This window comes from Dromaius novaehollandiae, chromosome 13 (genome assembly GCF_036370855.1).
Source record: "Dromaius novaehollandiae isolate bDroNov1 chromosome 13, bDroNov1.hap1, whole genome shotgun sequence".
NCBI lineage: Eukaryota > Metazoa > Chordata > Aves > Casuariiformes > Dromaiidae > Dromaius > Dromaius novaehollandiae.
Window position 1 is genome coordinate 9,541,149 of NC_088110.1, and position 23,113 is coordinate 9,564,261.

The following is a 23,113-nucleotide window of genomic DNA, read 5'->3' on the forward strand; positions in this document are numbered from 1 at the left end:
AGCAGATTCACAGTTAAAGGAAGGAGCATAAATTCATCAGGCTGCTGATTAAACCTAACAGGGAACTAAAGTTATGTCTAATGTGTAGTTTTAAAGACACAAGTCATCTAGATGAACATGTTTATTGAAATCTTATGGTAAAATATTAGCAAGCTTGAATTATTGCATATGCTTTTGTGTCTGAATTGACTAGTTCTTACCTAAGCAAGTGTAAATTATATAGGTTAAAACACATTCTGTGATCCTTCTTTGCAATGACAAAAATGATAAAATATATTAGAAAAAAATTGCTTTTTCAGTATAAAAAGCCTCATCATTACTGTTTGAATAGAATCAGCAGAATACAGACATGTAGGAAGAACAAAATACAGAAAGATTCAATGACTTATTTGCTCAAAGTTATAGAGTAGGTGAGCATCAAAGAAAATAATCTGAAGGTACATCTATCCAGCCAGGGGCAGGCAGTTGTACATCTATTTTTCTGCATTACAAACCACCTAGACATCAAAAAATTCCAATCCAAAAGCCATGGAGCTAAATCAAGCTAATATGTCACGTCTTTCTGGGATGCTTTTGTGTGGGTTCATACTTTCCTAAGGCTGCTATGCTGCTTCTGGACTGGAAAGACTCCCAGCAGAGGTCCACCACTGCTTTGAGACAGGGACCAGCACTGTATCTAAGCATACAGGTATTCATTGAAGACTGTATCTCAAGGAGGGAGAAACCTGGAGGACTCTTGTAACTGGAAGGACAAGTTAATCAAGGTGTGTTTGCTAGTGAAATTAGCTGTAATCACATAAAGGAAGATATGACCCACCCAGGTACAGTGAAGTGTTCAGCATTTCACATGTAAGAGACAAGCACCCAGCCGGAGCAGGAGCAGACGGGGAGCGGCTGGTTTCTGTCCTGCCCTGAAGGGGTTACTGACGGGAGGCCAGAAGCTCACAGTTCAGCTCAGAAAACCATGCTGACCCAGGACTCTGCTCAGCAAAAATTATTCATGATTGCTGTCCAGCACAGTGGAAAGTCCAGTATATTAGCAAAGGTGATGAAAAAGGAAAAGCTTGCACATAAATACAGAAATCACTAATTAAAGATAGGAATTTTTAAAGGGTTTAACTACTTCAGGTAAAGAGGTGATTTTCCATCAGAAGAGTAGAATGCAGTCCTAATTACAAGGCTACAGCAGGTACCCCTTGTCCTTCAAGAGTAAGTAAGTTATAGAAGCATCATTTAATCAGTATTTTGGAGGCTGATGTAGGGCATGCATTTCTCCTTTTAAAGCACATTATTTGATAAAATGGTAAAAGAAAAGCTCATAGAAAAGTACAAGTTGCCTATTACTAAATCAGAACAAAGTATTGTCTGCTACCATGATCTTTGATTAAGCATGGACAGGAAAAGCAGCTGCTGTCTAGTGCCCAGTGATAAAGACTAAAGCAAAAGGATAAAGCAAATGTAAGCAACCATAACAGAGACAAAATCCAAAAAAAACCCATTATTGGCCAATTTCAGTCAAGCAGTTTAACACAAATGGGTTAGAGGAGCAAGAGTAAGAAAACAGAAATCTCTAAGAGCTAGATTATTTCAACAATTTTTAGGCAAACCAAATTCCTAAAGTTTATATGTTTCATTAATACTATAATACAGAACAGTAGGTGCTGGACTTCAAAGAAGCCATCAATCGAACCAAAAAATCAAAATTATTTAAGCCGATATCTAGAAAAAATTGCCAAGAGCTCTCTACTATTAGACACATTAAAAATAAATAAATAAAGTGAATAAAATGATCACAATCCAATCTTTGGAGTCCCTTGACAAACCTACAATTGAGTGAATACAATTCATTAAAACCTAATTACAAAAAAAAATCAATAGTGCAATTTAGCCTAAACCAAAACTCATTGTTATGCACTGAACATTTGACAACTCAGGTCTTTATGAACAGGGCTTAAGTGACATTCTATATTATATCGTGGAGTGTCTCTGAACAGCAATTAGCACAGGCTGCCTGACTGTACTCAAAAAGGATATTACAATAAGTAGCTCTAGTAATAGTGCATCTGTAAACACCCACTCTCAAGGATGCAATGAAAAAAAGAAACAGTGCTACTAACAATAGCCTATAAATCCAATTTAAAAGGAAAAATCAACTACCCATAATCCCAAATATATACGCTGCAGAGTTTGCTATTATTATTACAGCCTGAGGAAGTAAGTAGCCACATTTTGCTTTTAGTTATATATCTGTAATTCCACTGACATCTCGGACAATTAACAATGATAGAGAAAGCATAGTTTGGCCTGCAATCACTTTTTTAAAGGAAGGTCAGACAGAATTGACTCAGAGCAATAATAGTTAGTTTTTGTAGGAATTCTTTTAAAATTTAAATATGATAATATTTCTAAAATTTGTAACTGTTCTAAAGTGTAAAGAAAACTACCACTATAGCAATATTTTTTTATTGAATACTATGGCATAGTATACAAACTTGGTTTTCTATTGCAGACCCTCCAACATGCTCTGAAAGATTATACTTTGGCCTCTCTGTCTCCCATAATGGTTGGGTATATATTTTTAAACCATATGCCCTTCTCTCAGACTAAAACACCTGATGCACCTGTATAGACTAGCTTATCTGTCAATATTTTGCGTAGGCAGGTATACTCTCTGGTCAGTCAGTGTTATTTCAATTAATCTTAACTGCTCTGCTGAGGTTCCTACCTACCAAAACCACTGCAGGCAAGAACTGCCGGCTAGCTTCCATGTTTTACTTGGGACTTTTACTAAAAACTTCGTGGAATTACAGTGCCTTAGTCCCCTGTTCATTCTGCAGTTTTGCCTTCAGAAAAAGATATATTCCAGCAACCAAACAATTCAGTCCATATCCATAGTACAGACTTGCTCCTGAATAGGGAAGGGAAGAACACTGAAGATTCATGATCTTAATCATTATAAACAAATGGCCAGAAATCATTCTGTGGCTCCCCCCAGCTTTTAAAGGCCAAAAGGGAACCATTGTCTGGGATTAGATGCTGGCATCATGCTGCATCTACACAGAGCACGTCCTCAGGAGACTCTTCAGTGTCTCAGCCATGGCGTTCTCCTCCCCTCAGCAATGAAATGGCCATTTTGGTTTTACTAGCAGGAGACATAAACGTGGAGGGAGCTAAGCAGAGGCTGGCCATTGAAGGGACAGGTTGCTGTTCTGCCAATACACTTCAGTGGTGGAAGTAAAGATGAGAGTTGGTTTAGGAAGCAGCACAGTGTGAGCCCTATAATACTGTAGGGGAAGAAAATATCCACAAAATATAAAGTGTGTAATGAAAAACCAGGATAACAAACTTTTGTGATTGAGAGAAAGGAAAGGCTTTGAACAGAAAGGCCTTAAAAGGCTTATAAATCCCTGACAGGTGAAAACCAAACTGAAACCAGGTTAGATGTAGACATAAGAAGAAGAATGGTCTAGGGCATTAGTGCAGGATTCAAGAAACGTGTTCAGTTTGAAAATATACATCAAATGACCTTAGATGCCAAATGTTCATGTACTAGTGCATTTATGCTATTGCTGCCTTAAAGTAGTAGTGCTACATGGTGCAGTACACATCATGGACTGTGCAGGATACTAGCTCTGACCCATAAGCAGTCCCTCTGGCAACAGTAGGCTTGTATGGTAATTTTTCTGCATTCATAAGCACTGATGAGAGACAGGGCTTAACTCAGGCACTGTGCCACCACAAATATGCTGTTCCCAATTCCCATCTTAGCATGGTCACCACTAGTGGAGTATCTCTGTACTCCCCTGGTTGTATGCCTCAAACCTCTCCAATTAATGGGGATAAGAAAAATAATAATGCTTCTGTATACTGCAGCGATGTTGTGAGAAGTAATAAATACACTTCACTTTATGACATGCTCAGGTAACAAAACAGTGGGACCACACAACCACCACACAAAAATGTAACCAAATGATAATTGAAATAAAGGAGGAAAAACATACAATTTCTTTAGTGTAATATTCTATCTCAGGGCCACATCAATATTTTTCATCTGCCTTACTCTATCTTCCAGTAGCTTTTTTTTCAGGAGCCCGAGGTTTTCCTCAGACACCCAAAGCCATTCATCTCACACGCTGTATTCTATTCCATTTGATCTGTGTCAGTGGAAGAAAACAAACAGACCAGAAGAATGTGGCACCATACCGCAGTTTAGGTGGAGCATGCAGAGATCTTGCATTAGTTTCTGGTACATGCATGAAGTCGTCCAAGCAGAGGCTGCACCAGTTGTCTGACATTTTGACATTTCTGCTACATTTAACTAACCTAAGTGATGACACAAACAAACAACCCAGAAAACCCCAAACAAAACACCACAACTTCTGTCACCAGTGCAACAAAATCTTCAGACAAGTTTTTGCTAGTTTGTATCATCAGTATGCTTCATTATCCAGTTAGAGCTGGGAGCTTAAATAACCTCTAATAAGGAACAATGAGGATCTAAAAATGATGCATGGTGACAATGTGTTAAAAAGGTAACAAAACATTCCTGCACTAGCTATAATTGCAATGAAAACAGCATATAAACTAATAAGCTATAACATTTGGATGAAGGGACTTACAAGGGCAGAGATAACAAAAACACTATTAGAAGAGAACTCAGTAATTTCACTAATACTTCACAGATGAAGGTCAAGTCCTTCAGTAATTCCAGCTAAGTACTCACCAACAGTTTTCATAGCAACATAATAACTACAATAGTAGAAGCACTGTGTTATGCTTTGAATCAGAAGATGTATTTTGGTGGTACACCATGACTGCTCAGGGAAGGTGTTACAACAGGCTGAATCTGTGCTTGGTAGCAAGGCAAGGAATGCTTCGCATATACCTAGACAAAAGTGAACGGAGAGCAATGCCTCTTTCTCAGAGAGGTCCACAAGCAATGGAGTGTGATGTGTGTGGATTTCTATCTGAATTAAACTAAGACTTGAGCTGAAGGATTAATGCTGCCCTTGGGCAGTTCAAGTTCTTACATGTCAGCACAAATTCATTTGATCTATTCTCACAAGATTTTGGGTGCTCTCATCAGCTTTTTGCTATCTTGGGTGCCATCTGAACAGGACACAGGAAACAGGCCTGTGTTTGTCTTTCCCACCTAGAACAAAGACTGCATCTTCCAGATCACAGCTGAAATTCAGGAGCATTTTAAGGAGTAAGATTAGAGCTTCTGATTTATTCTTGGCCATGCTCATTCAGTAGATAAAAAAGCCCTTTAAATTTTCCATAATGAAAGAGAACATAAAAACATAAACCATGAACAGGTCTAGAGAGAGCAGCAATTCTGATGACAGCATTTGTACAGCCTCTCCTCCATCACACACTCATACAAAACAGAGCACGTGCTATGCTGGGGAGCAGAAATGACACAGCCACAGTCTTCTCAGCCTGTCTTTGGGCACCCATGAGCATGCCTTCTGTCAGTTAAACATGTAATTCCACTGAACGGAGTATGAATCAGGTATGTAAGGGGACCACTCACAGTAGCAGCACACAAGGAGTCACCAGATGAAAGAGACATATATGTATATATATACATATTTGGTAGACAGTGAACCCTGTGCAGCCTTTGAAGAAAACAATTTGTATTATTAAGTTGCTAGCAATAAGGAAAGTGGTTCCCTGCCTAAATCTCTCTGGCTGAAATCAGTATCTGAGGCACAATTTCTTCTTTAGGTCTGGACAATTGTTTGGCCCATATTATTGAAAGGAAACTGCTTGCTGGCTGACCACCTCTCTTTAAGGACCACTCAAGATAAATGCATGAAGATGCTACTCAGATTGCCTCATCAGGTTCTCTTCCAATCTACGAAACCCCACATATACTGGAACGTAGCACAGCTAAGCTCCAATGAGAAATTAGCAATAAAATGTAAAGATTTTTTTTTGGTCTCAATCTGCCATTTAAAAGCCAAAATAGTCTTCTGTATTTATACATACCCACCATCTCTCAGCTCGGATACCAACTTCATGCGACAACTTTTAATTTGGAAGTCCGAAAGCATTCTTCTGCCACTTTGTCTTTTAACTCTTGCAAAGAAGTTCAAGGGGATAAGTCTAAAACAATATATACAGATATGAGTTTAGTTGAAAAATAAATAGCCAATATTTTAACTTATGTACATTCTGAACACTAGCTGTAGATTTGCTTCCACAGTTTTCTCTAATTTCTATGTAATATTAAGTAGCTAAATGACATTTTAAATAGTCAAAGTAAGGCTCAGAAGCCACCCAATTAAGCTTCAAAACATTCCTAGGAAAGAGCTTTAATATTCCAACAGAAGCATTTCCGTTGTTTTCAATGGGAAAGGAAGTGGGTCTCTGGTCAGTGGTTATTACTTATCCTCATTTTAAAAGTAGGAAATTACAGAGAGGAACACAAACCGAACAGCCCCGTGCCCACTCAGACTTAGGGCCTGACTAAGAATGATGATGACCTCCCACATCCGACTTATTTATTCAGGCTTATTCATCCAAACTACACCAGACCGTAACACTTACACTGCAAAGTTAATCAGAGAAAACAATAAATTCAAAACAAAAAAAAGTGAAACTAACCAGGCAAAATTTACAGAAACAGCTAATTAGATTCTGTGACACACTGATATTTCTGAAGTATATAAATATAGATATATACACTGTATATTTATTATATTATATATTTACATACAACCAAAGACAGACATAAATAATGGATGGACAGAGACCTAATTTAAAAAGAGTCTGCACAGCTTCCAGGTTACAGCTGTCACAGGATGCAGAAATACCAGGTCCCCCAGCCAATGCTAATGAAGGATGAGGGCCAACAACTTCTGTGTCATCCCTCCTCTCTCCCTCCTCACTAAATTCACAATACACATATATAAAAAGGAACTGAGGAAAAAAAAGGCACATAACTGGGTGGAATCCTTTCAAATTTACAAATAAAATTATCTTTTTACAGAGGACTTTTAAAAGACTTATAGAATTAGGAATACTGCAATTAGGCTTCTTCTGCAAGTTCTTACTTGAATGCCACCAAAACTATGGATCTGAGGCACAGGTAGGATTAAGACATTAGCGCTCAAAGAAAAATTCAGCAGTTCCTCTGATTTTATTCTTTAACAAGAACAATAAACCTTCAGTCTATCATGAAGGTTCTGCAAGGCCTTTAAAAGAGCTTTGACATTTCAAGGTTACTTTGCAAAGGCTGTAAAATTCTGTTTTTAATATGAACAGAATTTATTATTTTTTGAACAATTAATATAAAGCATATTTAGAGACAATCTGATCTTCTTAAATCATCTATTTCAGAATAAAAGTTAATAGTGCAATATGCCCACAGCATATCCTTGCAGGATGATTCAAGTGATGATCCACAGAATATAGCAGAAAAAAATGTCCATATTGCCAAAGGGTTGTTGGTAAGGATATGCTTCTTTTGAGGAGTCTTTCAGGAGATCGCAGTGGCCACAAGGGGCTTCAACAGTGAACATTTTTTTGGCTCAGAGAATGTACCTGGATGTGCCCGCACCACTGAAACAGCCTATGCCAGCTACTCTGCGTTGCTTCATTGCACTGAACGAATTATTGAGAACACCCAGCAGCTGGCACTTGCCCAGAAGCCACTGGGGTATATAAGCAGCCATATATAGGTGCACGAACTTCCAGGGCACATAACAGACAGAGCCACTGAAAACGAGGAAAAGGGAGCTGATAATTCCAAGGACAATACTGAATCCAGCCCTATAACACAAAGGTGTATTTTCCCCCCAGATTTAAGGAATTTGCAAGTTTAAGACCTGTAAGCGTCTTTCCTTCTACTTTCACTCATCCAGCTTTTCCTTCTCCTCCCTCTTCCATTCTTTTGGTTTCTTCTCTCCCTTCATTTCCATGGACTCACTAGCTCTGGGCATTCATTCCAGACCAAGAAATCTTAAGAGCAATGAAAAACTTATATGCCAGAGCACAGCAAAACTCGAGTCACAAAACTGCTGAGTTAGGAAGTTCACTGCTTGACACATGGGATATTATGGATCACCATCTTCAGTCCAATCATCTACTTTTTATGCACTGTGTATATGCATAGGATATCTCTCAAGTGCTTTCCGGATTGCACTTTTTGCACACAACCAAGACTGGGTGCAGAATAGAAGGCACATAATAGCACAGAGCACCTAAAAAAAAGACTTGGTTATTCATTCCAAAGAGCTCAGTTACCCTTCCAGGCACATACAATTTACAGGACAACGGGCCAACAAGGAATCTAAAGAAAGATTTGGAAGCAAACAGGGAAGAACAGTCTGGCAACATAGAAAAGCTGGCGGCTGTTCTAAACCTAAATAAGAATAATGCATGTTCTAAAGAGAGGTCAGTTTTTGAGGAAGTTGTTTTTATTATGTTTGTATTAAATATATGTTTGTGTTAAATCTGTTTAATATCACTGTATGAAGTTATTTGAAAACATTTCATATTTTCTCCAAATTTGAACAGCACTTGAAATGTTTTGGCATATAACATCAGAGTTATGATTTTTTTATATATATATGTGTGTGTATATATATACTTTGAGAGGAAAAAAAATATTGTAGAAAAAATTCAGGAGTAAATCTTATGGCACAAAGGGGAATACAAAAAAGAATAGAGTTTATAACACTGCCAGTTTATGCAACGAGATGTAAACCACAAACATTTTCAAACACCGTAAGGTAGAGCACAGGGACTAAAACCTCTAATAGTCTTATTCACAGCTTTTACAGAACATCTCTACAGCAGTTTATTTCAAGGAAATATGTGGTGCTATATTTATATGTTTCTATTGTTTGAAGATTCATTTTTTAGTTAAACTGTGGAGGTGCTTTCCAGTTTGACCGCAAGTCAACTCAGTTGAGACAAAACAACAAATTTTAATTAGACATGATTGCTTCTGCTTTCCAAGCAGGTATTTTCCATGTGCAGTGGTAACTATATGATAGTCAAACCTCCTTCAACTAAGGACAAAACACATTTTCACTAAGGTCAACTTCTGTCATGAACAAATTCTAATTTGCTATCATTTGGAGGATGAGAAATATCTCACTCGAAAAAATTTATTGAGAACTACTGTTGTCTGCATTTACCGCTGTCTCATGAAGAGATGGTTTTCCATATTTATTTTAATTTACATACAGATTTGGCTTTGTTCACTGAATTAGCTCAGCTTTAGGGCAAGATCCTACCTATCACTCTGCTGGGACAATATAGTCTCTCCTTAATTTGTCTTCTGAATTGGCCATACTTTGATAAATTTATTTACACTATTAAGCCTGCGATCAGATGGAATAAGGGCTACGATTCAGCAAGGCTCTCAAGAACTGAAATGTTTAAGTACCTAGTATAATTTGGAACCCATTTTTTTTTAACTTTCAAAAACCTGAATAAATTAAGGGTCATTTTTCTTCTAGTAATCCTGTTCCCTTTCTTTCTTTCTTTTTTTTTTTTTTTTTTTTGCCTGGAAATATTCCAGAGATCATTATACAGTCTTCTATTGTCTGATAGGTAGGGAATTTAAGAATGTCTCTTTCATACATCTATTTACTGAAAAAAAGTTAACACTAAACTGAAGAGCTGACAAATTCTTATATGCCTATAATTTGCTAAATATTTAATTTAATTAAATACTTAAATGCAGATATAACAATAATATTGCATTAACTATTCCTTCAAAATTAAAACAGGTGAAAAAAAATTCTCTGAAAACATGATGTATATCTTCAGAGGATAGTCTATTTTTTCTAATGAGCAATCAGCTCTCTATATAATTATTCTGCAAATAATGAGCTTTCTGCCAAAGCAAAATGCTACAGACTCCCCTGAAGTAAGTTTGTCTTGGTAAGGTTTCAAGATAACAGATTGTGACACAAACCTCCTCAGGTTCATATATTTGCACGGTTATGCCTTCTTAAATAAACACTTCTGTTAAAATGTTTATCCACTAAACACACAAAGAACAGTTTCATCACAAGCACAAGCATTGCTTTTATACAGATGAAGCTATACACACACTAGAATCTCACAGTCAACAATTTCTTGATATCACAAACAAGCCTCCAAAAACTTGAGAAAAGCTGAAAGATATTGTTCTATGTTTCCATGAAAAAGTATATCACTAACTACTAGATAGTTACTATTAGTCCTTGTGACTAGTTATCCCACTTCTGAAACAAAACAAAGCAATGAGTATTTTTACAATACCATAGCTTTAGACTTGCAGCCAACACATTACGCATAATTCTCCATCCATTGAAACATTCTCTCCCTGAAATCTGGAAATAATATAATACACAGTTCCAATATTTTTTTCACACTTGTGATGACAGAAACGTGTTGTTTTCACACTTTGAAGAATCCACCAACTGTCAGGACCCTGGAGCCAGCACTTTACTAGTCACAACTGATTCCTACTGGCAGTGATCACTAGAAAAACGAAGACTGAAACAGATGTCTCTGAATGAACTGAGACACAGATCTTGACGTCCAAATTCTCAGAGAGGCCTATGACCTCACCTATGGGTTTTTTACAACCTGTCCAGTTTGGCTAGCCTCTATTTTTGGGTGATGCTGTGAACTGGTATGAATGTCCAGGACTGTTTTTCAGTATGATTTGACTATCTGTATTCCTAAGGATTTAACCAAATCGTCTAAACTAGTAAGTCCATCTGTAACATCACATTATATTATTCGAATATATACTTTTCTAACAAACATTTGGTTCTCCAAGTGTCTGTTTAAGGGTTTAGGTCTCAAGAATACCCTGAGAGAAAGTTTAGGGTAAGAATGTTTATTGTCTAAGGAAAACTGAAATACTCAGCCAGCAGCACTAACAGTAGGTATGAAGACTACCACCACATCTCTTGAGTGTACAGAACAAAAGAATTGCTCAGTGTTTTAAAAGCGCTTGCCTCTGTCACCTGTCCCCACAAATGAGGGACACCTTACTTTTGCTGCAGCCCCTAAGAAGATTCAGAACCTGTTCTTTGCACTTAATTAGAAGAACACGAAAATGAATGAACAATAGTTAATTATTCTTATGCTTTTAAAATCTTGTTTCCCTTTTGTTACTCTACAATAAAAAAGGATGTCTTACAAATTTAGCAAAAGTTGCCCTTTATTTTGCAATGTGTTCTGTTAGCACAGACTCCTGTTCCTCTCAAGCTCTACTGAGCTTAGTAAGGCTATGCACAGTTGTAGAGGCTTACAGTAGCAGATCTGAGATCTTGATCAGACTCTTTTCAAGATTTTTTTACCATAACACTAAATCTAAAGAAAGATCTATGGTGTTGAACCAAGTAGGGCAGCCTTGGGCTGACATGTATATACACTCATTAAATAGGGTTCAAGACATGTGAAGTTAAGAGCTTAAATTTATTCTATAATCAATGAAGGTAGGAGGTCTCAGATAATAATTCAGAGCATCTAGATTTCATCTCTTAAATTGGATGAATGCTTCTAATTCTACTTTTAGAATCCAGAACCATTGTTTAGGTGCCTTGAGTCTCATATAAAGCAGAGATAAAGCTGGACAGTTCAGTATGGGATCCTAGGAAGCATTCCAACCAAACCAGGACGTGCCCAGAGCTAGCCAATGGGAAGTGCTAAAGCAAAGGGAAGATCTGCAATCCCAGCCTTTCTCAGCATCTGTCATGTCTTTGTGTCCATTACAAATCCAGAGTCCAGAATCCTCTCCGGAGGGCAAACAAAGGTGTAAGTGCCAATCACTTCTTCTCATCTACTGGTTATAGCCCTGCTTCTTTTGCCTAGATACAATGCTCTCTAGATCTAGGATTTTACAAGGGACAGTCATGTCTAGAATTATTACTGAAATGATTGTTGTAGAAGATGTTCAGACTGCTCAAGTTCTTAATTACTGGATGACAGAACTGAAAAGAATGAACCAAACAAACCCAGAAAACAAAAGGGCAAACCAAACAAGAGGAGAAAATGGCCTTGCTATACATATTTAATGAATCACTGAAAATATCCAGCACAAAAGCTTAGAGAGTTAAACTGAAAATGTGTGTATGATAAATGGATATAATACTGTCTATGTAATGGGTTTCCTATTTAAATTTTGTGAGGATTTAATCAGTTGGGCACAGCTGTGCAGGATGCACCATAAACTATGTTGAAAAATACGTAGACATGTACATTTATCTGCTACAAATTAAGCTCACTTAGAGGTGGTCTTAATGGACCATGTAGCAATCATTACAAGCATAAATTTTAAACTGTCTCTTTCCAGTGAATTTCCTTTGAAAAAAAAATTAATGCTCATCCTTAGTGGAGCACAGTAATAAATGGAAGTACCCTTAATCTGTTAAGCACTAATAACCCAGCAATTATTCATTATGAACCCCATGCTGTATAATGCATGTCTGTTACAGTTTTATTAGTGATTCTTTAGTTAACCTGCAAAGGTATAATTTTTATTCTAAGATACACCTTATAATTATGTGATGTGTTAAGTGATATGCCATTAAATTTTACAGAATTCCCTGTCACCTTGGTTTGTTGTAAAACATCTGTATAGCAAAGGATTGGTAAGGATAATAATGATTTATGACCTTTAGACTTTCTGCTTCTACAAAAGGCAGCAACACCCACCTTAGACATCAAAAAGCTATGACTTTATTACAGTGTGACACATAAATAACCTATAAACTATTTAACACAGGAAATGAATAACACCAAAATCAAAGAGAAGCAGTGACCCATTTGGAGCTGCCCAGAAGGTTGCAGCAGTTGTAAGTTCTGCTACAGAGACTGTCACTTCAAGTCACTGGTATGCTGCTTTGGTATACCTGATCTTGGACATTCACTATTTTTCATAGACGGAGAAGGAGGCCATCCAGTCCATTCACTGAGGGGCCCTTTCTCCCCCAGATAATGGAGTGTTTCCCAGAATACAAACTGTCAAACTACAAAGAAAAATCCATAATGCAATAACTTCTGTTGGCTTGCTTCTTTTCTGCCCTCCAACAGTCAGAAAGGAGATTATTTGCTCTAGGAGAGCAGATGAGCCCATCAAGCTTCTTCTATAAACCACAAAGGACCTTGAAAGTAGCAAACCGTGACCTCAAGCCAGCCACAGGGCAAGTTATTGTTGTGAAGTGACCTGTCTCAACCTCACCCATTGCAACAGAAATTTTGGCACTCAGCATCCTGAAGAATACATCCTTTCATTCTCACTCTTCAGGAATATTAGATAGAGAGCTTTTCCACAGAAAATATAGAATTTTTTATGTCATTTATTTTTATTTTGTGTGTAACCAACAACACCCTGTAGTTAATGTTGCCTAATACTTTTCTTCTTAAAAACTTGTTTGCCAGTTTCTTTGGCAATTTAACTGTTCAAACTGCCGTTTTCCAATATGGGCCTCTGCTTCGTCTTTAATGCACTTGCCAAATATCCCATCCAGCTTTAATCCAAACTGATGAGGACAGATCCTGACATTTGCTGCTCTTGCCCTCTCAGCAGTAAGGAGCAGCTAGCTCTCCTGCACTTACAATAGTCCCTCAACTGACTTTCCTGGCGGAAGAAGCGATCTGACCGAAACATAAGAGGTGGGGAACCAGCGATGGTCATGCATAAAGCAGACTACTGCAAGGTGGAGGAGTGGGGAGTGAAGTGGGATCATTTAAATATGCTTCAGTCAAAATGAAAATGAGAACAAGAAAAGAGGAGACAACTACATATGGAAACATGACAGAGAAAACTCTCTGATTACAGAGGCTAGTACATATGTTGTATATATAATGAATACTTTTTAAGTTCAGCGGTTGATTCAGAGATGCTGTCACATCGTATTCTCTATATTGCTTTGAAGGATTTTTTTGCTGAAATGTCAGCTGGTCAAATCACCTAAAGGCAAAAAGAAATTGCCCTAACATTATGCATAGCAATTCTATTGCTCAGTGCTGTATAGCACTGTTTTCTAAGAATAGTTGTTTCAAAAGAAAGCTCTTATTCAGTGTGAGCCAGAGGCAAATTGAATTTTCCCTGAAACTGGCTACAGGCTTTGCAGAAACATTAGGAATATTAAATATTCATGTATTTGATTTAGTAAAATTCAGGAGGATAAAGGCATAAAGTAGAATAGTTTTGATGTAAATATTTTAACATTTAATACCACAACCTGAATTATAGACACTTTGACAAAATGCCATCAAAGAGAACAAATTCTTGGAAAACTCCCTTTTGCTTACTGTGGTTGGCAGGTGTTTATGGAAGGTCATTATTTTTCGTCCCGAAATGGCAATGTTCAGAGGTCTGGCCTTTTAACCAAAGGGGTGTTCAGTGCAATGAACCATGCTAGATCCACCTCTCTGCATAATCAATTCCAGAAAAGGACCTTTTCATTTTTCAGACCTATATCTTCCTCCTACCCTCTGATGCTGGTGTAAGCAATTATTTTGAAAAAATTTTCCAGTGACCAGTGCTGCATTGCTTTGCACACCACATAATCCCTTGTATCTGAAAGAGAAACATGAGACTGGATACTATGGGTGTGACAGAAAAAACAATGCAAGTATGTATTACAATATGACATAAGACAGAGAACATACAGGTGGTATAAAAAAGCAGCCTAAAATATACCCATGGAAGTATTTTATCTTGACTCCACATAAATTATTATCAGTGACACTGAGCTGCAGTAAAATACCATGCACAATCTTCCTTTCAACAATAGAAGCATGTTTTCTTAACTGCTTATTTAAAACACTGGATCATACCCTCATATCAAAGGATATTATCCTTTTATAGAGATAGACATCACTCAAATCCATAATTTCACACTACCAAGAAGCCCATCTTGAATCCATAATATACTGTCTCTTACTGACTAGACAGCAAAATGCAGAAATGAGATTAGGAATTATGGATTTGGATTGCAGTTTTGCAATGAAACAAAAAGAAATATTGCTGTTGTCCTAATACTTTGGAGCATCATATTAGGAATTCACAGATATACATAACTATAAAATGGCACTTATTATATGTATCTAATAAGTATATATTACATATATAATAATATTCTACTGCATGAACACAATGTGCAACCCAGAGAGAGATTAAAAATAATTATAGCACATTTGTTTGGCTAAGCTAATCTGCAGTTTATAGACACAACATTAGAATTAGTATATAAAATTTTGGTAATGAAATATAAGCCAGAAATATTATAACTATTCTATTAGACATCCTTTCTTCTGGAAGTGATTATATACAAAAAATACCTATATAGTAAATGAAAAACTATTCTGAAAGACAGAATCTAAGATCTTTCAGATTGTGACACAAAATACAATTCCCTTTTAAAATTAAGGAAATATGTCCCTTTTGAGTTGTTGCATAACCATTTTAAACATCCAGATTTTTTAATGTTGTCAGAACACAATAAGACTGGCTTCAGTTGGCACAGATTTTATCTTAGCCAATTGAAGGGGCATATGAGATTGTACAGGCTACATTAGGTTAGAGTAAAATTGCAGTTTTAGTGGTCAGAGTAACCAATGTCCATTCCATATTTTCTTCCTTTAAGAGGACAGATATTCTCCAAAGGACTAGGCATATGAAGCAGTACTGCTAGCTGGTTGTCCAGCTGAAAGCAACATTCACTTCCCCAAAGTGAGGTCTTCCTGTCAGTCTTACAGTATGGAGATACAATAGGTGGGTCTTCCTGTCTCTCTTCCCACGGCTCCCCTCATTACAAGCAAGAAAAATTAATTATTTAACACTGATTGTTGTGTGATTGCAGGGTGGGTAAAGCCACGATAGACCTTTATTCCACATGCTTTGCTGTCTCTCCTGACCAGTCAGCTAAAACTGACACCCAGGACCCTCTGTGTTCTCAATGTGTAGTTAAAACAGTGGCAATTCTGTGCTTGAAGGATTTACACAATGAATTTGCATTTGTCTTAATGGCTTTTCCTTGTTTTAAGTGTCAAGGCATTCTCCTTCTATAAAGTTCATCTTTGGTCCACCACTTCTGAGTATGTCTGCACAGTCTTTCACATGCATATGCAATCCTCTCCTCTCCCATTTCAGCAGACCACAGCTTTCATGACCACACTAAAACAGTGATGAAATGATGCCATACATCTCTGGAGAAATATTTATTTTGGATTCTCTGCTATCTTATGTGTGTCATAGCTTCCACTGAGATAAGAACATGGGGAGGATGAGTTCATACCTGCCTGCAAAAGACATGCAGACTTACTTATGCCTGCTCAGACCCAGCTACATACCTGTTGCTGAATTGCCATATAGAAATGATAGGTTTATTTACCATTATGTTTAGCAGAAGAATTATAATAAAATATTTTCTCAGTGTCATAGAGCAGATTAGATTGCAGAAATTAGTTGCCCCAGAATCAAGAATGACATTAGCCAGTATGTAATGGATTGATTTGAACTGTGTTCTAAACTCAAATAACTCTTTCCTTTATCAGGCAGACCACCAATTGGAGAACTATAGTCTTCTAAAAATAAAAGCCCTTTCACTGTATATAAAAGTTTCCTGTAGAGTATTGTCTACAGGTTTACTGTGGTAGAGAAAAAGAAAGAACGACTACAGTGATACCATATGGTGTTAAATAAATAAAACTGAGAAAGATTCTGTTTCAGTTTTGTGTGATTCCATTCAAATCCATCACCTAACTAAGTAAAGGTGTCAGGACTATACTTTGTGAACAGACAAATACATTCCTGGGACACCACTGTAAACAAAGAGTTTGCTTTGCAGTATGAAGAAATAAATTAAGATGGGTCTTTGTGTAGTGTAGGAAAGCCACCCTCCCTTCATCAAGGCACTGCAGTTTAGGTGCCAAGTGACAGTGAACTACTGCTCCAAGCTGACAACACTGTTTGAATATAAGGACACCAGCCATGCCTTTCTTCTCTCTTTTTCTTTCTTCTTTCCATTAACGAGTTTTTTTCTTTTACTAAACTGTGTTTGAGCTAAAGAGCATTCTGCTGTAACTTCCAAGGCAAAGCTAACAAATGCTCACAAAAGCATAAATTCATGTCTGAAAAAGCATGGCTACTTCCTGGCTGAAACAGTCTATAGACTGAAAGTTGGCCCTGTGAAATGAACTCTTCTTTCCAAAACAAAAACCAGAATAAAAAACAGTAGGTTCGTATCATACCAGCTCTCAGGAAATTCATAAGGCATGTAAGCGAAGTATTACCACACAACCACAACTTTTACTTGTTTACTTAAAAAGGCAGCATGAGTTAACAGAGCCAGTTGAAAAATCAGAGTTGCTATCCTTTGGGACTTCAGAGTTTGGACACTGGAAATCATTTTTAATTCAGAAGAAAGACATCTTCAGATGGCCTTGATGCTAGTCTTTAAAGCAATACAAATTGTATAGGTCAGGCTTAGAGTAAGCTGTGGGTAATGGCAGTCATCAGTGGGGAATGAGATGATAGTTGGGGAAAGAGGGCAGGAAGATTTAAGTCATGATGAAATCAGGCTTAAAGAAAAGTTGGAGTAGGGAAGTAGAGAGCACTTCCATGCCTCAGGACACAAGCTGCCTGCCAGAGGTGGAGATCTCTCAGAGTTCCCAAAGTCCGAGGGACTCCCTAGAGCGATGAGGATTCCCCAGGAATATACAAATTGTATACTGCTTTTGTCTATATCCGCATTTATTTTAAGCTTTCAAAGTAAACAGTAATTTGCTTCTGCCGCACAGTCCATAGACAAATTGCATGTTGTTTGGGGAGCCCAAGACATTTACAGAGATAGACAAAAATGAAATGTGATTAACACATTTTACCTGTCATATGGCCTTGAAAAGATAAACTATAAATCAGAGTGTCCATATAGTCACATATCTGAGAGAAGCTGTCTTTAAGTTACTGAATAATCCGAAAGAACATTTTGGGCTTCAGAAATTTTAGGGCATCATTTCCACAAACGAGGAGCAGACAGAGCATTCAGGAAATGCCCCAGAGGAACCAGAGAAAAAACACTTCTGTAGCCTTGTTCCTTAAGAGCATTCAGGTGCACAACTTGAGCCCAAAACAGAACAGTTCAGTGTCTTCCAGAAGCAGTTTGGTCCAAATTATTGCAACATGATTAAGTGCATGCCTAGTTAGAAGGGCTAGCATATTTATTCTGAGTTGCACCCAGGCAAGATGATCATTTTTATTTAATTTAAACAGCATTAATGATCAGCACTATTTTATAGCGGAAGTTCCAGGCAAAACAAGGAGTAAGAATAGGGAATTGAAACTCCAGTTCTTCAGAAAACTGAGCAAGAGAGCCAGCTATATCTTCTAGGCCTTTACCTTATTGTTACTATTGTAGACGTTGGGATTTCTTTGTTGAATCTAAGGAAGGACCTGCACCTGGCCTTTCCACTATGCATTCTCCTGGTCCTTCGGTAAGCCCTGCAACTAGAGTCATACAGACATAAGACAAACTTCTTACTGATGTTTGGTGCATTTTTAGAGGACTCCAATCAAAATGCTCTTCTCCTTCTATCTGACACATTCCTGACTTGTCTGTTCCGCAGTACTCTGCCTGAGGTACTCCAGATTGTGTCCTCAGACTATCACATATTGTATGTTGAAATACACACTGACACAAGCGAACACTATTCAGTCACTGGAGAACACAAACATGAATACATGATATTTAATCGTGAACTAATCAAGTCAGTAAACTTTTATAATAAATAATGTAAGACAGTACCCATTTCTGTTTGAGTTATTCTCTAAACCACCTCTAGTTGGTTCATTTATCTGCTTCTTGGTATCTCCAGTTTAGATTACTTTAAAAACTGTCAAAACAAAAGATACTTTAGTTTTTATGCTCTACAGAAGGCCATTAGGACTACCACATCTGTTCATGCTTCTATAGTAAATCAAAGGAAAACATTTTTCTTCTCTATCAAGAATTTTAATGTTTTCTAACTTTCTTTATGTTATACTATTTCTCATGACTTATTTAAATATCAACAATTTTTCTTGTTTTACTAATAATTTGAGATGAGCTTTATGAAAAATTTGTGCAAAAATTAGTAAACGATCAGCACCTTCAGCTCTTGGCAAGCTGCTTGTAGCACCAGTCAATAGGCAGGACACCAATAGAGTATTAAACAAGTACTTGGAGAGCCCCAGACCTTTTTCCCACTGCGTATTTACTAAGTTAGGTCATTTACGACTTGTCCAGAGGTATATAGTCCTATAATCATCAAGGCTGTCCTAACTAAATCTGCAAATAAGGAAGATCCGTTGAAACAGTGAAAAGGAATGGTACAAAAGACCCAGCTGAGGTATACAAGTATACCGAGATTAGGAAAGTGTAAGTCAGTAAAACTGCTTTCTATTTTTTTTATTTTGTTTTATTGGGTGATTTAAAATAACATTTTCTATCAAAAAAGGATTACTTACACATTTAGATAACAGATTTTCCAGGTCGATTTTTAAAACAGAAAACACAGCCCACACTAATCAAGATTATTCAACCAATTATAGTGCGACAAGTAATAATAATGCATAACATCTGAATATTCAAATGCAGAATTCAAAGAGCACATCACAAATATTGCCAGCATTTGTCACAGCTCCGTTAAACTGAAAAGTTTTTCTAGATTCTTTGGCTTTTCACCATAGACATGTTTATTCTTTGCTAGTAAGTGTAGACTAAGCTTTTATACACAGTGCTGTCCTAAGACCAGTGGCAAAACAGACCTGTTAACAATAATCATGTCTGACTGCATTTATTTAAATGTTGCTGCTGTTGCTTGCAAGTATCAGTGTTTCAAAAAACATTGCTTTTTCAGCAATACAGCAACCGGTAGCCACAGTTAAGCGAAACCTGATATGCAAAACTCCAAATTTGTTTGTAAGAAGCTCTGAGCACCCTCAGATCTAGTTAAAGCCACAGATAATCAAAAGTAGTAGGTGCTTCTGGCTATTTCTAAGTTGGTGAATTTAAGAATATTTGCAGGCTCCCAGAAACGGAAATCCTTTTGCCATGCTCATTCAAAAAATCAGGCATGCACCAGCCCGATGCTTTGCTTGCCACAGGATGGAGATACAGAGGGCAGAAGGGAGACTGAGGACTTGGCTCCCAAGGCAGTCCAGTTTGATGCTCACACATCAGACAGCTAAACTGGATGGAGGCTATGAGCAATCAGGCCACAGGGTTTTGTAAAAAATGGTGTTTGGGCATTTTTACTGTAGTAAATATGGGACAGATATGCAACATTTATAGTTGGTACATGACTAAAAGCTGAGCAGACTGTAAAAAAAAACAGGCTACAGAATATGATAAAGTCAGGTTTAATAGCTTGTTTTCATTCATACCAATGGAGTGATAATATTATTGATGTGGCATCTGTAAATCAGAAATCCTGCCTCTTAGCAGTGATGACATCTAACATTCAGGATTCTATTGCTTGGGGGAAAATCAACAGAAGAGAAAAAATTCTGTACTGCAGCCATAAACACACTACCCTTTAGGGTAGTTCTTAGAGGATGTTCTTTGCAATTCAGTTCTTTTTGAATTGAAACAAATGAAGAAGTGTGGGAGAAAGAAATTTAGAACAGGATAAGTTCATTACACTGTAGGTCTGTGTGAGTTTTCACAAACACTGATTATGATTTTGTGAGTATAAATCTTACTAAAGCTTAACACAGAAAATTTGGAGGGAGCACATTCCAAAATTTTTTCAGTGATTTCTTATGAAATTTCTAAAAATCGATATTTACTTTACCATTTTGAAGAGTTTCAGTTAGCTTGAGGAACAGAATAAAACAGAATCTTATTCAAACCTACTTCACTGGAAGATCTGAAGGTCTTCCGCTTGAGAAGGTACCATACTTGCTATGTTCCAACCCAATCAAGGGAAAAGCTGATATGATATCTTGCTAGGGATAATTCCAAGAAAATAAACAGCTTTTCTGTGATAACAAGAGGAAAGTTTTTAATACGACAAGCAGAGAGGTTTTTTTATTAATAAGGGTTAAGTTATATTATGAAATCATGTGAGTGTGAGATTTAATCCCTAGTGTGGTAGACAATGACATACATACATGTCTCCATTTAGCCACTGCACTGAGAACAATAGTGTCATTCTAAAGCTTGTTGTCTGGCACTTGTACAAATTTTGTAGAATCAGGGTCAACTACATAACTACCAAACTTACATTTACATTGCCTGCACCACTTTAAAGTACGACTACTAGAAAAGAGGTCTTGGGTTAACTAGTCCCCAGAGAATCAGAGGCAGAGTGCAATTAGCTGCAGAAGTGTTCCTGGGACAAAAAGAGCAGGGGATGAGGGATTAAGAAGAGAAGGGTTATCAATGGGAGAGGAAGAGTTTGCAGGGAATCTGTTATAGATGCATGTGGAGTAAATATCCCACACATGGGTATAACGGATATTACTGCTGAATCAGAGTGTTTGCTGAGGTCCTATCTTTTAAAGCAGATAGCTATTTGTTTATGTATGTGAAAATATGGTAACAATGAATAATTTATTTGCATTTTTTTCTCCTCTTCACAGGATGAGCAGATTATATATATTTTTCCTTCAATCTATTATTACTGGATACTATTATATGAGCATGTTCTGTCAGCCATGTTTGTTCTCTTGCGAGAATTGTTCAACATTTTGTACTCAAGTTCTGGTGGTTATTTTGATTTACAAATCAAAAAATGGTGCATCAAAATGCAAAGTTCTGATACACAATTTATTACATGTGGAAGGATAAGTGACAATAACAGCTAAAATACTTGATTGATCACTTAGACTACTGAAGATCATGAAGTCATACAGATTTATACTGAGCTGAGAATCTGGCCAGTTATAGGTAATTAAACATACATTTTACCCAGTAAAGTACAAAGTGCCTCTCAATAGTAGCACTGCATTCACACTTCGGTCCATTCTTCACATATTTGCTGCAGTAACAAACTACTAAATTGTTCCCAGAACAGACAGACAACATACAAAATACTCAGCTGAGGACATGAACTCAGTCTGCTTAATTTTTTATTCATATTTTCACCTGCTGATATGTTATCTGCATCCTTGCTCATATTGCCTGATCTGTTTTATCAGTAAGGAGATTTTTACACATACTTGGCAACGGATTAATGTCAGCAGCCATTCGGAAGTAGCCAAGGTAACATCCCACTGCCAATGTCTGAGCTCTGGCAGGACTCCAAACCACAACAACAAGAGACATTTTTTCAGCATCTCAAACTTAAAATGAAAAGATAAACACCACAGAGTAAGCCTAAGTCATACACATATTAAAATCCCTCTTGTATTTGTCACTCTTCTCAAGCACATGGTAATATCACTAAACAAATATCAGGAAATCAATGGAGAATTGCCTTCAAAATCTCTGGGCATACCTTGACATAACTAAGCAGTCTAATTTCAGTCCACTTGTTGGAACAACTCAACCACCCTCACTATTAATATATTACAGATCTTTTTTAATCATGTATTTTGATATTTTAGAAATTAAGAATATCTATTCCATTTCTTTATTCAATTCTGATGAAGTGAATTTCATCAACTCATTTTCTATTTTGCCTCCAAGTAGCAAAATGGAACAATAACCTGCTCCAACACAGAAATATATAGCTAGAATTAGATATGTGATGCAGAAATTATTTTCACTTTCTCCTAATAAACACTGTGTACTAACTTATATGCCAATGCTTCAACCACTAATATCAGGTCAAGAGGCTAATTTACTACTAAAGATGAACTTCATTTTTTTATTGAATTGCTTTTATTAGTGTTGCAATTTATTTTGATCAAAATTTTGAGCTGAATTCAGATAGATCCATGACAATATTCTCTGAGATAAAGACAAAAATACAGCGCATCTCTTTTTGAGTTGTATGCAAAAATTCTATCAAGGTCAAAAAATGAATCAAAGTCGAAGAGGATTTGTTTCAAATGTATATGGTACGGCAACAAGTCTGAAGATTATTACCTTGGCTTTCTTTTAGAAGTGATTTATTTTTAGCAGAGACAGAGTTAGTAGGATTAGGTACATGCTGCCCT

At 37.0% G+C, this 23,113-nt stretch overlaps 1 long non-coding RNA gene across 6 annotated transcripts in view; it reads right to left on the bottom strand.

Annotated features, from left to right (window-relative positions):
* The window catches only part of LOC112984399 (uncharacterized), a 271,769-nt gene that overhangs the window by 88,413 nt on the left and 160,243 nt on the right, over window positions 1-23,113 (bottom strand). For 3 of the 6 annotated variants that reach the window (XR_010391428.1, XR_010391424.1, XR_003259488.2), the window contains one exon: window positions 5,995-6,111. The exons of 2 other annotated variants lie outside the window; for them this stretch is intronic. This is a non-coding gene — a long non-coding RNA (uncharacterized LOC112984399). The remainder of the gene's footprint in view (window positions 1-5,994; window positions 6,112-23,113) is intronic. One more of the 6 variants, XR_010391425.1, reaches the window with a different exon arrangement.